Raw genomic sequence first — 12,593 nt, 5'->3', positions numbered from 1 at the left:
GCTGAATAATATTCCATTGCATGGATACACTGCATTTTCTTTATTGCACACTTTTTATTTATTTATTTATTTTATTTTTAAAATATATTTTATTGGTTTTTTTACAGAGAGGAGGGAAGAGGGATAGAGAGTTAGAAACATCGATGAGAGAGAAACATCGATCAGTTGCCTCCTGCATACTCCTTACTGGGGATGTGCCCACAACCAAGGTACATGCCCTTGACTGGAATCGAACCTGGGACCCTTGAGTCCGCAGGCTGACGCTCTATCCATTGAGCCAAACCGGTTAGGGCTATTGTACACTTTTTAAACAGAAACATTTCTATCCACATAAGGAGAGTGAAGAGAAAACTCACCCAGGTTCGTATCACATTAACATAACGACGCTTCTCCCTTTTGTGTGTTTCTCTCTTTCGTTGGTAATTATACCTCCACCTGCCATTGAACAGTCCTGTCCTCCCGAGGGCTGTTCCGGACCGCTCCCAGAAGGCAGCTTGGCAGAGCACTTGGTGCTTGGAAAGGGCCAGAAGTTACCAGGAAGCAGGTCTGATAAATCAAGTGAAGGGATAGAAAGGAACCCCCTATAAAGTAACATGACGCTTTATTGCCTGGGTTATAAACGGGTCCTGAGGTGCTCCGCACAGCAGCTTCCAAGATGATCTGGGCCACACAGTGAGCGGCGCGGGATTGACGGCACAGGCTCGCAGGTGGGCGTTTGCGAGGAGGACAGTGCTCATTCGGAACTACTTGGTGGAGTAGGCTTTACAATAAAGATACAAAGAATCAAATTAAAAGTGACTCGTAACTGTCTTGTTCCTTTGGGAACCACTGAGGCCAGGCCTGGTTAAGGGCTGCATCCTCCAGGTGCTCAGCCAGGGCTGTCCTCCGAGGACACCGGAGACCGGCCAGGGAAGGCGGTATTGCAGAAGGGTCTGTGTCCGTCAGTCCCTATGGGGCCACAGCGGCTCCCAGCCAGGGAGCCGGGGAAGGGCGAGGAGAAGGTGCTCTGATCTCAGCCACTGGTTTAGTTAATAATGACAGATCTTGCATCTGTGTGGTCCTTTGGGAGCCTTTTACCTCTCCTTTCTTTTCACTCTCTCCCAGGACCCCTTTGCTCTAAGTCTCTGCCAACCCCTGTCCCTGGCCCAGATCCCAGGAGATAGCAGGCTCTGCTTAGAGAGAGCAGAACTCCGGAAGCTACAAAGACAACCTCATCGACCCCATTTCCTTCCCTCATCTTGCGTCCGAGCCCCTGAAAGGAACCACAGATTTTACTGCGTTCCCTCTCTGTACATGAGCAGAAAGTATGTATTTATTTTCCACATGGCCTTAAAAACCGCATCTTTTCCTTATGTACACACACACACACACACACACATGCACACGCACACACGCACTCATGCACTCGCGCACACCCTCTCTGTTCCATCAATATCAGCCTTTTCTAGATCACTTCCTTTCTCTTCCTGAGAAGCTGCCCTCCCTCCCATCGGGGCTCCAGGGGGCTTTTATTTTCAGCTCTCCATCAATCAAGGGGAGGGGGAAACACTTGCTCTGAACCCTTGGTGAGCAGTAGCAGCCACCAGCAGCTGCCAGGGCGGGGGAACTTCATTTCCGGCTCTGACTTTTATAAATGTGGCACCGAATACCAGTAGGGATTGGAATAAATCAAACAGCTTCTCCCAAGGTTCCCAGGGGCTGCTTTAGAATTTCTTCCCATTGGGGGTTATGTTCCTTCTCTTCCTTTGCAGGGATGGGGGGTGGGGAACGCTGTTATTTGCAACATGGAATGAACCACATTCTTGCCCGTAAAAGCACTGAGCTAGGGCCCAGGATGCTCTGGAGTGAGAGCATGAGGCCTGTCTCTGGCTGTGGACAACGGCCTGGGTGTGAAAGCCTGGGTGGGGGTTGGAATGTTGGCTCTGTTGCTCACCAGCTATCGGTTTTCTCATCTGCAAAATGGGGATAAAAATGCCTGCCCTGTCCTCCCAGGGCTCTTGCGAAGATGGACTGGGAGGTCTATAAATTGAGTGCCCTGAAACCTTTGGTAAGCATATGTAACGTGGTGAGGGGCCATTAAGGAGCAATGATAAGGACCAGGGTTGTCCAGACCCCCGGGGTGTCTGGAAACCTTTGTGGATGGACTCCAGGTAGACCTCCCCCACCCCATTCAACCAACCTCAGCTTTTTCCTTCCCTTCAAGAATCTGGGCAGGGAGACTGACAATCTGTTCCAAAAATAACTGGACTCTTCCCAATGTCTTTTCTAAGCTTTTGTTCCCTTCTTCTGCCCCTCTAAATATTGAGAAAATAAAGATGGGCAAGTATGATAAGTGGAGGGGGAGGGAGAGAGAGAGAGAGAGAGAGAGAGAGAAAGCTGCCAAGGTTGAGGCAGGAAGCGGAGAGCCGTTGCCAAGTATCCATGCAGCAAGCGTGGCCTGGATACTCTCAAGGTTCTGTGCAAGAACCCTGCGCGGTGATACGAGGTCCAGCGTGGGCCCCGCAATCCCACTCCCTCTGTTCCCTAAATTCCAGAGGCCGCACACCACCGTTCCCCTGCTTTCTGTGGATTTCATCCTACTCAGGCCCAGGCCCCCGCTGTGGTGGGGAGCTTAGGTGCGGGCAGGATGCCGACCTGCCGAGTCTACCCCTGAGGCCCCTCAGGATAGCAATTATCTGTCGGCCTTTCTTCTAGGCCTTTTTCTACATGTAACGAGATTCCACCCAGCGTCGTTCCCCAGAGGTGACATGTGTTGCCACTTTCTTGCTACCCTTATGGAGAGAAAACTGATTTCATTTAAATATTTGTTCAGCACTTTATTTAAAGAGATTAGGCGCTGCCATGAGGAAGGACGAACAGAAGACCACATTGCTCTATTGTTCTGAGCAGTTCAGCTTGGGTGGGCAAGCGCATGCTCCATCCTCGAAAGCAAAGGCTGTGCAGCAGGCAGGGCCCACCCTCAGCCGAAGGCAGTTAACCTTGGTGGTGGTGGTGGTGGGGGGGGTGTCACAGCCTACACCTGCATCTTATCAAAACACTCATGCCTCCTTTTAAACAAATATAGTAATTCCCTAAAAAGCATCTCATCAGGAAAATTTCCTTCGATCTTTTTGCAACTCATGATGATGCTTTAGGGTCCTATGTATCCTGGCCCTTTAGCGAAAACCTGGCTGGTCCACCCCTAAATCTGGTTCCCAAGGTGGCTGTTATGAGATTCCCATTTCTACTGCCCTCTAAGGGAGGTGGTCATTCTTGTTGACAATTGGCATTTCTGTCCTTCCACCTCCCCCCCCCCCTTCTATCTTAGGAGGAAGGTTAGGGGAGTGTAAATGAGGATGTACGGGGGAGCTGATGGATTTGGGGTACGAATAATCTGATTGCAACAGAAGTAGGAAGCCTGATAATGGCAGGTTGAGTTATTTAGACCAACTACCCCAGTGAAAACCACTGAAAGTGCTAGATAATACATCAAAAACATCGTAAAAGCCCCAAAGAGTTGATAAATAGCAAGGGATTTCCAGGCCAACATGCAAGAGAAGACCAGAGCATGGAAACCACTTAACAAACCTGAACTTTCATTCTGATCACCTGGAACAAGGAGGGGCTTAGAAATTCAAGCGCAGTCCCTGAACATGGTGGAGAGACTAATGGAAGATCCTCCCCTCGATACACTGAGACCCCAAAGGGCTACACCGTCAGGGTCCCGGGGACTCAGAGATACAATGTGGGCCCAGCAGCAAAGGTGTCTGGGAAATGTTGGACTTGCTGTTTAACCTTCTGTGTCTGTTTAACTCTCTGTAGCCCCAGGTGTGGCTGACTACCCAGAAAACTGGAATGCCGCCCAAAGATAAACGTCTTCCCCCCAGGAAGGAGGTTAATGAACGTACAGCGCATGATAACTGCCTGAATCTGTTAACTGAGGAATGCGTTGTTCTTTCTGGTGATCTATGTGACTACCCACCATATCATTTGATGATTAACCCCCTATTAAAAAGAGACCCTGTCCTGGGAGAGGTGTGGCGAATTCCCGGCCGGCCACCCCTGGGAGTGCAGCAGCTTTCCTCGTCTATGTAAGTTGCTCCTATTAAAGCTCATGAATTTGAATAAGGCTACGAGTCAGTTCTTTGGAATCGATCCTGAATTTAGATGTTTGGGGCTTTCCCCCAACAACCATCCCAGGTTCACGTTGCCTGGGTGATCCAAGGAACTCAATCTAGAGAGCTCAGGACTGGTGGTGCCCCCGTAAGCACAATCATCTCAGGATGGAGGCCCCTTCGTACGCAAATAATTGCCATATATTTATTCCCAGAGCCGGGTGAGAGATAGCCACGCACACAGGAAAATAAGGCTCCGTGAGTCAGAATGATAGAAACCAGAGACAAGTGAAAATCAGCTGAGAAGATTTCACCCCTCAGAATGATCAGAACAGGCTATAAACAAACGTGCTTACTGTGGCCAAAGAAATAAAAGACAAGCTTGGAAATATTTGCAGGGAATAAGAAATGATGTAAGGTGACAAAATGGACTGAAAAAAAAAGGTAACGATCCAAAATTTTTTTTTAAAATCCACTGTAGCTGCAATTAAAACTCAGCTTATTAATTTAAAAGCAGCCGAGATGCGGTGGAATAGAGAATTAGCAAAGTAAAAGATAATAGTGAGACATTACCCAGAATGCAGCAGGGAGAGACATAAAAGGGGAGGACAATGGAGAAGATAGGAGATACAGTGGATGCAGGCCTAATACATGTTTAATGAACGTCCCAGAAAGAGAGGAAAGAACAAATAGGGCAGAGGCAAATATTTGAGGAGAGATAATGGCTGAGAGTTCTCCAGAACTCGTGGAAGACACCGGCTCACAGATTCATTCAAGAGGTTGGTAAATCCCAACCCTGAAAGTCCTGCCTAAGCCAGCAGCCAGCTGAGAGGAGAGAGGGGCACCGCTGAGAGTTGCCCTGCCAGCCCCCGCAGGCTAGACGTCCCATAAAAGCCCCCGATTAGGAGAAAGAGCACTAAGCTTCTCACTAAGAAGCAGAGCCAAGTGGCTTTGGTGCCCGAGACTCCCCGCCCCCTTTTCCCTTCCTCCTCCTTCCACTGCCTGGAGGCCTCTCCCCCCATCAGGCCTCTGTTTCCTCCCACTTATCAGGCAAAGGCCTTCCCTCAAATCTCTCTTTCTCTACTTCAAGGCAAGGAGGGCCGCCCAAGGCAGAAACAGAAGAAACAACAGAAGAGTGAGAACCAGGGAGGAAGCAGAGTAAGAGAGGAGTCTTGCAAGCGTGTGGCTCAGGAGATGGGCCAGACCGGCTGTGGGGGCCAGTCTGCAAAAACGGGAACGGAAGATGACTTAGAGAGGTTGATATCCGGAATTCTGCTTCCCTTCCCTCTCTCCTTTCCCTCTGGCTTTCCTCGGATTCTCTGCCTCCATGCCCCTGGGCCTGGCAGTATGGTGGTGTGCAGTGTGGTGTCTGCATTCCCTAGCAAACAGCAGCATCCGTGGCCAGGCTGCGGACATAGCAGGGGGAGCACCACATGTACTTGAAAACCGGAGAGCACCAGAGAGCAAATCCCTGGAGTTAATCTTCCTGCACGCTACTGAATTTGGGCTGTCATTCGTCACCTGTCAAGCCAGCCCAATCCACGCGGAAGGTATTTACTTTTCCTGCCCCCAAGTCTCACTCCTCCCCACATTTCCTCACCCCAGAGTGTCCTGAAATCCAGGCTATGAATCATGGAAAAGACATGGAAGGGAAGGGAGGGGAGGCTCCAGATGGGATGCACATGTCGACTCCATCCCAGACACACTCTCACCTGAGAAATGGGACACCAGTCCTCAGCACTCTGACTGGTCATCTCCCCCAACGGCTGCTGAGCTTTAAGGGGTGCCTTCTCAAAAGCCTAGAGGTGGGAATGTATCCACTGGGATATACTTATGTATAAAGACACCTGCTAATGAACACCTGGGTATAACCGCAATCAGGTGAGTGTGCAATTATGCACACATATTTGAAAAGAGCTGCTGGAGAAACTAAGATGGCGGCATAGATAAACACCGGGAAATTGCCGCCTCCCACAACAATTGAAAAATACCGCAAAGGACAGAGCGGACATCATCCAGAACAACAGGAAGGCTGGCTGAGTGTAAATTCTACAACTAGAAGGAAAGAAAAGCACACTGAGAGCCAGAGGAGCTGCGGAGGTGAAGTGCAGAGGTACAGCGGCTTGCGCGCGCGCGGAAAGGGGGTGGCACCTGAGGACGCGGCTGTCTTTTTGAATCACAAGCTCCCGACTGCTCTGAACTCCGGTTCCGGGAAGTCTCTGGGGACCCAGGACTCATACGGGGAGAAGCTGGTCTGTCGGGCAGCGGGCGAACTTGAGGGCGGCTTTCCCTCAGAGACGCGCGACTCCGGACGGAGAATCAGCCATAGCTGCTTGCTCCGCCCTTTGATTCCCTGAGACCCCGCCCCACCCAGGCTGTGGCAGAGGCTTTTGCATGTGAATGTACCTAACTGCAGCCGAGCCAGGCAGACCTGGAACTTCCAAGAGAAGGCCCAAGGCCCCGCAGCAGTTTGCATTGCTTCACAGCTGAGCCTCTTTGTGGCTCCTGCTGTGTGGCCTCAGGCAGAGGCTGAATTAGCACCTCCTTAGATCCAGGAGCCACTGTACCCAGTGGTCAGAGGGGGACCATCCAGATTGCAACTCCTCAGATCCATAAGGGACACACTCAGGGAGCAGACTCAGTGAGCACCAAAGCCCCACTGAAGCAAGTCTTGCCCCAGAAGGGTGTCTTCAGCACAGAAGTTCTCCCACTTCAGACACAGCTGATTCTCACAGCCAATTGGCCTGGAGGTCAATTCCTCCCAGTGATCCTACAACAACCAAGGCACCAAGAGTGCACCAAGAGTGTCCACCCCAGGTAACTGGGGAGGCTGAGCCACTGGGCCCTACAGGACACCTGGCGCGCAGGGCCACTCTATCAACACAGGGAAGCAGCCAAAATGCGGAGACAAAGAAACAGGTCACAAATGGCAGAAATGGAGGAAAGCAAACGACTGGATATAGAGTTCAAGGCCACGTTTATAAGGTTTTTCAAGAATTTTATGGAAACTGCCGATAAATTTAATGAATCCCTCAATAAGTATAGTGAGACCATGGAGGACATGAAAAAGGACCAACTAGAAATTAAGCATACACTGACTGAAATAAAGAATAATTTACAGAGATCCAACAGCAGACAAGAGGATCCCAAGAATCAAGTCAAAGATTTGAAATACAAAGAAACAAAAAATACCCAACCGAAAAAGAAAAAAGAAAAGAGATTCCAAAAACATGAAGATAGTGTAAGGAACCTCTGGGACAACTTCAAGCGTACCAACATCAGAATTATCAGGGTACCAGAAGGAGAGAGAGGGCAAGATATTGAAAACCTTTTTGAAGAAATAATGACAGAAAACTTCCCCTACCTGGTGAAAGAAATGGACTTACAAGTCCAGGAAGCACAGAGAACCCCAAACAAAAGGAATCCAAAGAGGACCACACCAAGACACATCATAATTAAAATGCCAAGAGCAAAAGATAAAGAGAGAATCTTAAAAGCAGCAAGAGAAAGACAGTCAGTTACCTACAAGGGAATACCCATACGACTCTCAGCTGATTTCTCAACAGAAACCATGCAGGCCAGAAGAGAGTGGCAAGAAATATTCAAAGTGATGAATAGCAAGAACCTGCAACCAAGATTACTTTATCCAGCAAAGCTATCATTCAGAATAGAAGGTCAGATAAAGAGCTTCACAGATAAGAAAAAGCTAAAGGAGTTCATCACCACCAAACCAGCATTATATGAAATGCTGAAAGGTATTCTTTAAGAAGAGGAAGAAGAAAAAGGAACTCTTACCATTTGCCACAGCATGGATGGAACTGGAGAGCGGATAAATACCACAGGATCTCACTCATTTGTGGAATATAATGAACAACATAAACTGATGAACAAGGACTGATCCAGAGATGGAGAGGCATTGATTGGACTGTCGGGTCTTGGAGGGAAGGTAGGGGAGGGTAGGGGTAAGGGGGAAAGATCAACCAAAGGACTTATATGCAAGCATATAGGCCTAACCAATGGACACGGACAACGGGGGGGGCGGGGGGGGGGGAGGTGAGAGCATGAGCGGGGGGGGGGGGGGTAGAGGGTAACGTGGGGACAAGGACACATATGTAATATCTTAATCAATAAAAAATATATTAAAAAAATAAATAAAAGAGCTGCGATAGAAAGACCTTGAGGTTAAGAGTAAGGAGATGCCAGTGTTCGTCTTAAGACAATGACAACACCTCTCCCCTCATTTTACCGCCTTTCCTCTTGTCCTGGCGAGGTCGGAGAACAGGGGAGGTGCATCCCTGGGCTAAATGATGACAATATTTTCTCACAGGTTTCAGCTCCAGTTTCCGGGACTTTCCTTATTTTTCTCCCTCTCCTGGAGACTGAGTAGCAATTGAATTCTTGTATCTTCAGGGAGCAGAGTTGACCTTAATAGTGCCATTTAACAAACGCAGAAACCAAGGCAGGGCGGGAGGCAGAAGCCAGAGTCTCTGGGTGTCCCAGCCCCAGCCCCAACCCCTCCTGGCCCGAAGGTGGGTAATGCCCTCAGCCGCTCACGCAAGGCACTGTCAGCCTTTGATGTAACTCGGGGGCCAGCCCAGATGGACCTCTCCCCTCCCTGAGCACCTAATACCAAATAGCCAGAGAGCCGCACGGTTATAGGGCCCCTGTGACAGCCAGAGAGACCCTCCATTCACTCAGCAAACACATGTGGTGCCTTCTCTGTCCCAAATGCCTCCCCCGAATGGTCCATGGAATACTATGCAGCCGCCAGCAGAATGTGCCAGCGCCCTATGACTCACGGAGAAGCCAAAATATAGGAAATGGAAACAGCAAGGCGCTCCTTCTGAGATGAAAAGGGAATAAGAATATACCATGTAAGTAAGCTTGTGTACCCACAGAACACCTCAGGAAGGACACAAGGAAAACAGTAACAGTATCGCATGTGATGAGGTGAATGACGTGGCTGAGGACAGGGTGGGATGGAGACTTCTGTTCTCTTCTTTGCCTTTTAACTGTTGCATTCTCTATGAAAAATGACAGTCAAAAGAAGACCCCCTCCCCCTTACGGAGCTGAGGGGGAAGGCAGGCATGCAAACAATTACAATACACTGTGCTCATTGCTAACACTGAGACTAGACCGAATGGGAAGGGATGTGGGGGAGTTTGGTATCATCATAGCAAACGCTGGAACCTCCCTTAGCTCCGAGTAGCCAGGCCTAACGAGCACAGGGAGAAGGGACCTGTGGTAGAAAGACTGCAGGAGCAGGCGGAGGCCAGGGCGCAAACTGCCTTGTGTGCCAAAGGAAGGAGCTGCGGTTTTAGCCTCAGAGAAAATGGGCAGCTGTTAGAGACGGTCCAGCAGGAGAGTGAGCGGTTCCGATTCATGGTTCAGAGGGAGGAGCCAGGCAGGGTGGAAGGGTAGATTAAGAGGGGCCAGGATGGGGCCGGGAGACTGTTAAGAGGTTAATGTAAGAATCTAGGTGAGGGAAGGCGGATGGATGACCTGGGCAAAGGGAGCAGGGATGGAGGCGAGGGGATGAAATCTGAGCATTCAGTGGGTCCTCAGTGTGTAGGGAGACCACCTAGGGATCCAGCTCTGCCCCTCTTCATTCCCTCACGCTGGAGTCTTCTGCACATTCAGCTCCTAACTTCCCCCATCCCCCGACCCCCACCCGCAGCTGGCAGGATGGGTCTGGAGGGGCCACCTCCCCTGGCCTGTCTGCCTTCTTACTCCAGGAAGCCATTTATTGGCATAGAATGGCAGAGGAAAGACAACAGAAGCCCCTTTCCCTCACCATTCAACTCTTAGATCTCTTCTCTCTCTCTCTCTCTCTCTCTCTCTCTCTCTCTCTCTCTCTCAGTTCGGGGGCCTCTAATTATTTCTGATCTGTACAGATTGCTGCTTCCCTGGCCTGGCTCTCCCACCCCCACCTGCGAAGTGCCAATCAAGCCGTCAGATGAGCAGTTCAGCCTCACATCCTCGGTGGCTCTGCCCCAGGACACCAGCCACAATTGCTGACACACCACAGCAGGGCGCAGGGCTGCGGGCTCTCCCTTTCATGGTCTTCCGACCCAGAATGGGCGTTAAAATGGAATTTGAGGGGCTCGCTCCTCTCTCCCTCCCCTGTCAGGACAGCCACAAGGACGGGCAGCCCTGCGACAGAGGAGAAGCCTTCAGAAGTCAATTTGCTTTTCATTTCAAGGTTGGGCCACGGCCAGTGTATGCTTTCGGAGGAGCCGTTTGTAATTCTTAACAAGCAGCATAATGCTTGAGTCCAGGAATCCAGGGCAGGCTTGTGAAGTAGGGATGAGGAAATGGAATTGTCATTTTATCTCTGAAGGGATATCATATTAAACAAAGGAGAGGGGGGGATGCCAGCGGCTTTGTAGCTTTTCTGGAGGACGAACAATAAGAAATGTTACAGGCAGCCGGCAAAACGGAGATGAGAACAAAGAAAGAACTTGCCCCGACCCCGGAACCAGGAACCGGGGAGATCTAAAGCATCTGCATCCCCGGGGGATCCCTCCTCCTTTCACAAATTGTCAATGGAAGCACAATTTTTACAGAATACGGAAACTAATGAGCATTAAGCTCAATTACCTGGCCAGATTCTCTGTAGATCTTTGCTAACACACACACGTGACTAGGGGTTGTGATCTGTGTGTCTGTGAACTGCTTCTCCTCCTCAGTGTGATGTCATACACTGTACACATTTCTGCGGAGCCCACAGTCCTTGCGCCTGTCATTTTGAACCGCCACATAGTATTCCATTGTGTTCACGTGCCAGAGTTTGTTCAGCGATTCCCTGTGGCCGGCTGTTTCCAATCTTTTCTACTCTAAGAGCACAGCTGTAAATGTCTTCATACAAATGTCTTTTTCTCCCCTTGGTATTTCCTCGGGGTATAGTTCCCCAAGTCAGATTTCTAGGTCAGAAGGTTTAAACGATTTTGCTGTTCGTGCACACCGCCCAGCGTTCTCCGCAGTCCCCGGACACTCTGGGTTGCCACCCTCCTCTCCTCTCCGTCCCCACAGCACTGACACCGTCAGATGTTATCATTGTTATTTATTTTTGCTCACTTAATGGGCACATAATCGTGCCTTGAAGTTATTTAATTCCATTTCTTTCATTGCTAGTGAGGCTGGGCACACTTCCATGTGAGGATTTACTATCTGCTTTTCCTTGTGTGTAAACTGTTTATCTCCTCTGACATCTTATCAAGAGAAATCTGGGGGCTGACCTTATATATTTATATCAAGCCTTTATATATACTTAAATAGTACATTTTTCTCGGTTATGCTTGCCATTTTTTACCCTATGGGAGCTGTCCAATTGTGAGGGGGATGTTATCTTGTGCCTTTTGGGTTGGGGTGAGGTGGGGCTGAGATGACTTATGGATTCTAGAGTAATTTTTTTTTTTTCCAGAAGGAAAAAGAAAGCCAGTCATATGGCACCTCCTCTCTGGGCTCCTAGATTCCCAGAAAAGCAAGGGCTGGGCTGAGAAGACAGCTTGTGGCCAAGGTCACTCAGGGGCATTCTTTGCTGGGGGCGGCCACTGAACAGAGGCTGGGCAGCTCCCCGAGTTCACATGGATATCCCGGTCCATTATTTTCTCCCATTGACAGTATGGCTATGAGAGAAACAGCCAAAAGTTCAAATTAGAATCATCATGACAAGTTCTGACTGTTCCCCAGTATAGCACAGTGGTTAAGATTCTGGAGCAGGCACACCTGGGTTCACACCTCAGTGCCTGGGTTTAGCGGGTGTGTGGCACTGGGTGAGTTACAACCTCTGTAAGCCGTGATGTCTTTGGCTGTAAAGTGGTATTTTGGCATGGCTGCATAACCAATCACCCCAAAACGTAATGGCTAAAAACAACGATCGTATTTATCCCATCTTATGATTTTGCAGGCCAGGAATTCAGACTCGGCTTGGTTGGGTGATTCTTTTGCTCCATGTGGCATACATTGGGCCACTCAGTGGTATTTAGGTGGTGGCTTGGCTGGGCTGGGCTGGGGTCCAAGATGGCTTCACTCTCTCGTCTGGCTCTCCATGTAGTCTCAGGGCCTCGCCACGTGGTCCCTCCCACAGGGCGGCTGCACTTCTAACATGGGAGCTCAGGACTCCAGCAGTGAGCGCTCCAAGACAAGAGGGAGCTCTCAGTCTCTGAAGGCCTGGGCCAGAAAGAGTCCCATTGTCACTTCTGCCATATTCTATTGGTCAAGCCATCACAGAGCCTGTGATAGGAGGAGTGACAGAGAATCTGGGGCCATCTTTAACCTGCCAAAAGTGGGGATAAAAATACTTGCGCCTAGGGCTGTAAGGATTAAGCAGGACAATGCATGCAGAGGCAGTTTTACTGTGAAGCTAATGAAACGTCAACCAGGGGGCTCCTTAATTGCATGGTTTCTTCCAAGTCCTAGCACCTAATTTTGTATTCATCATTTTCCTTTTCCTTTTCTTAAAGAGGACCGCCAAATCATATGAGAATTAGGCCCTA

The sequence above is a fragment of the Myotis nattereri genome, assembly GCF_964212035.1.
Source record: "Myotis nattereri genome assembly, chromosome: 16".
Taxonomy (NCBI): Eukaryota; Metazoa; Chordata; class Mammalia; order Chiroptera; family Vespertilionidae; genus Myotis; species Myotis nattereri.
Note: the sequence above shows the minus strand (reverse complement) of the source record.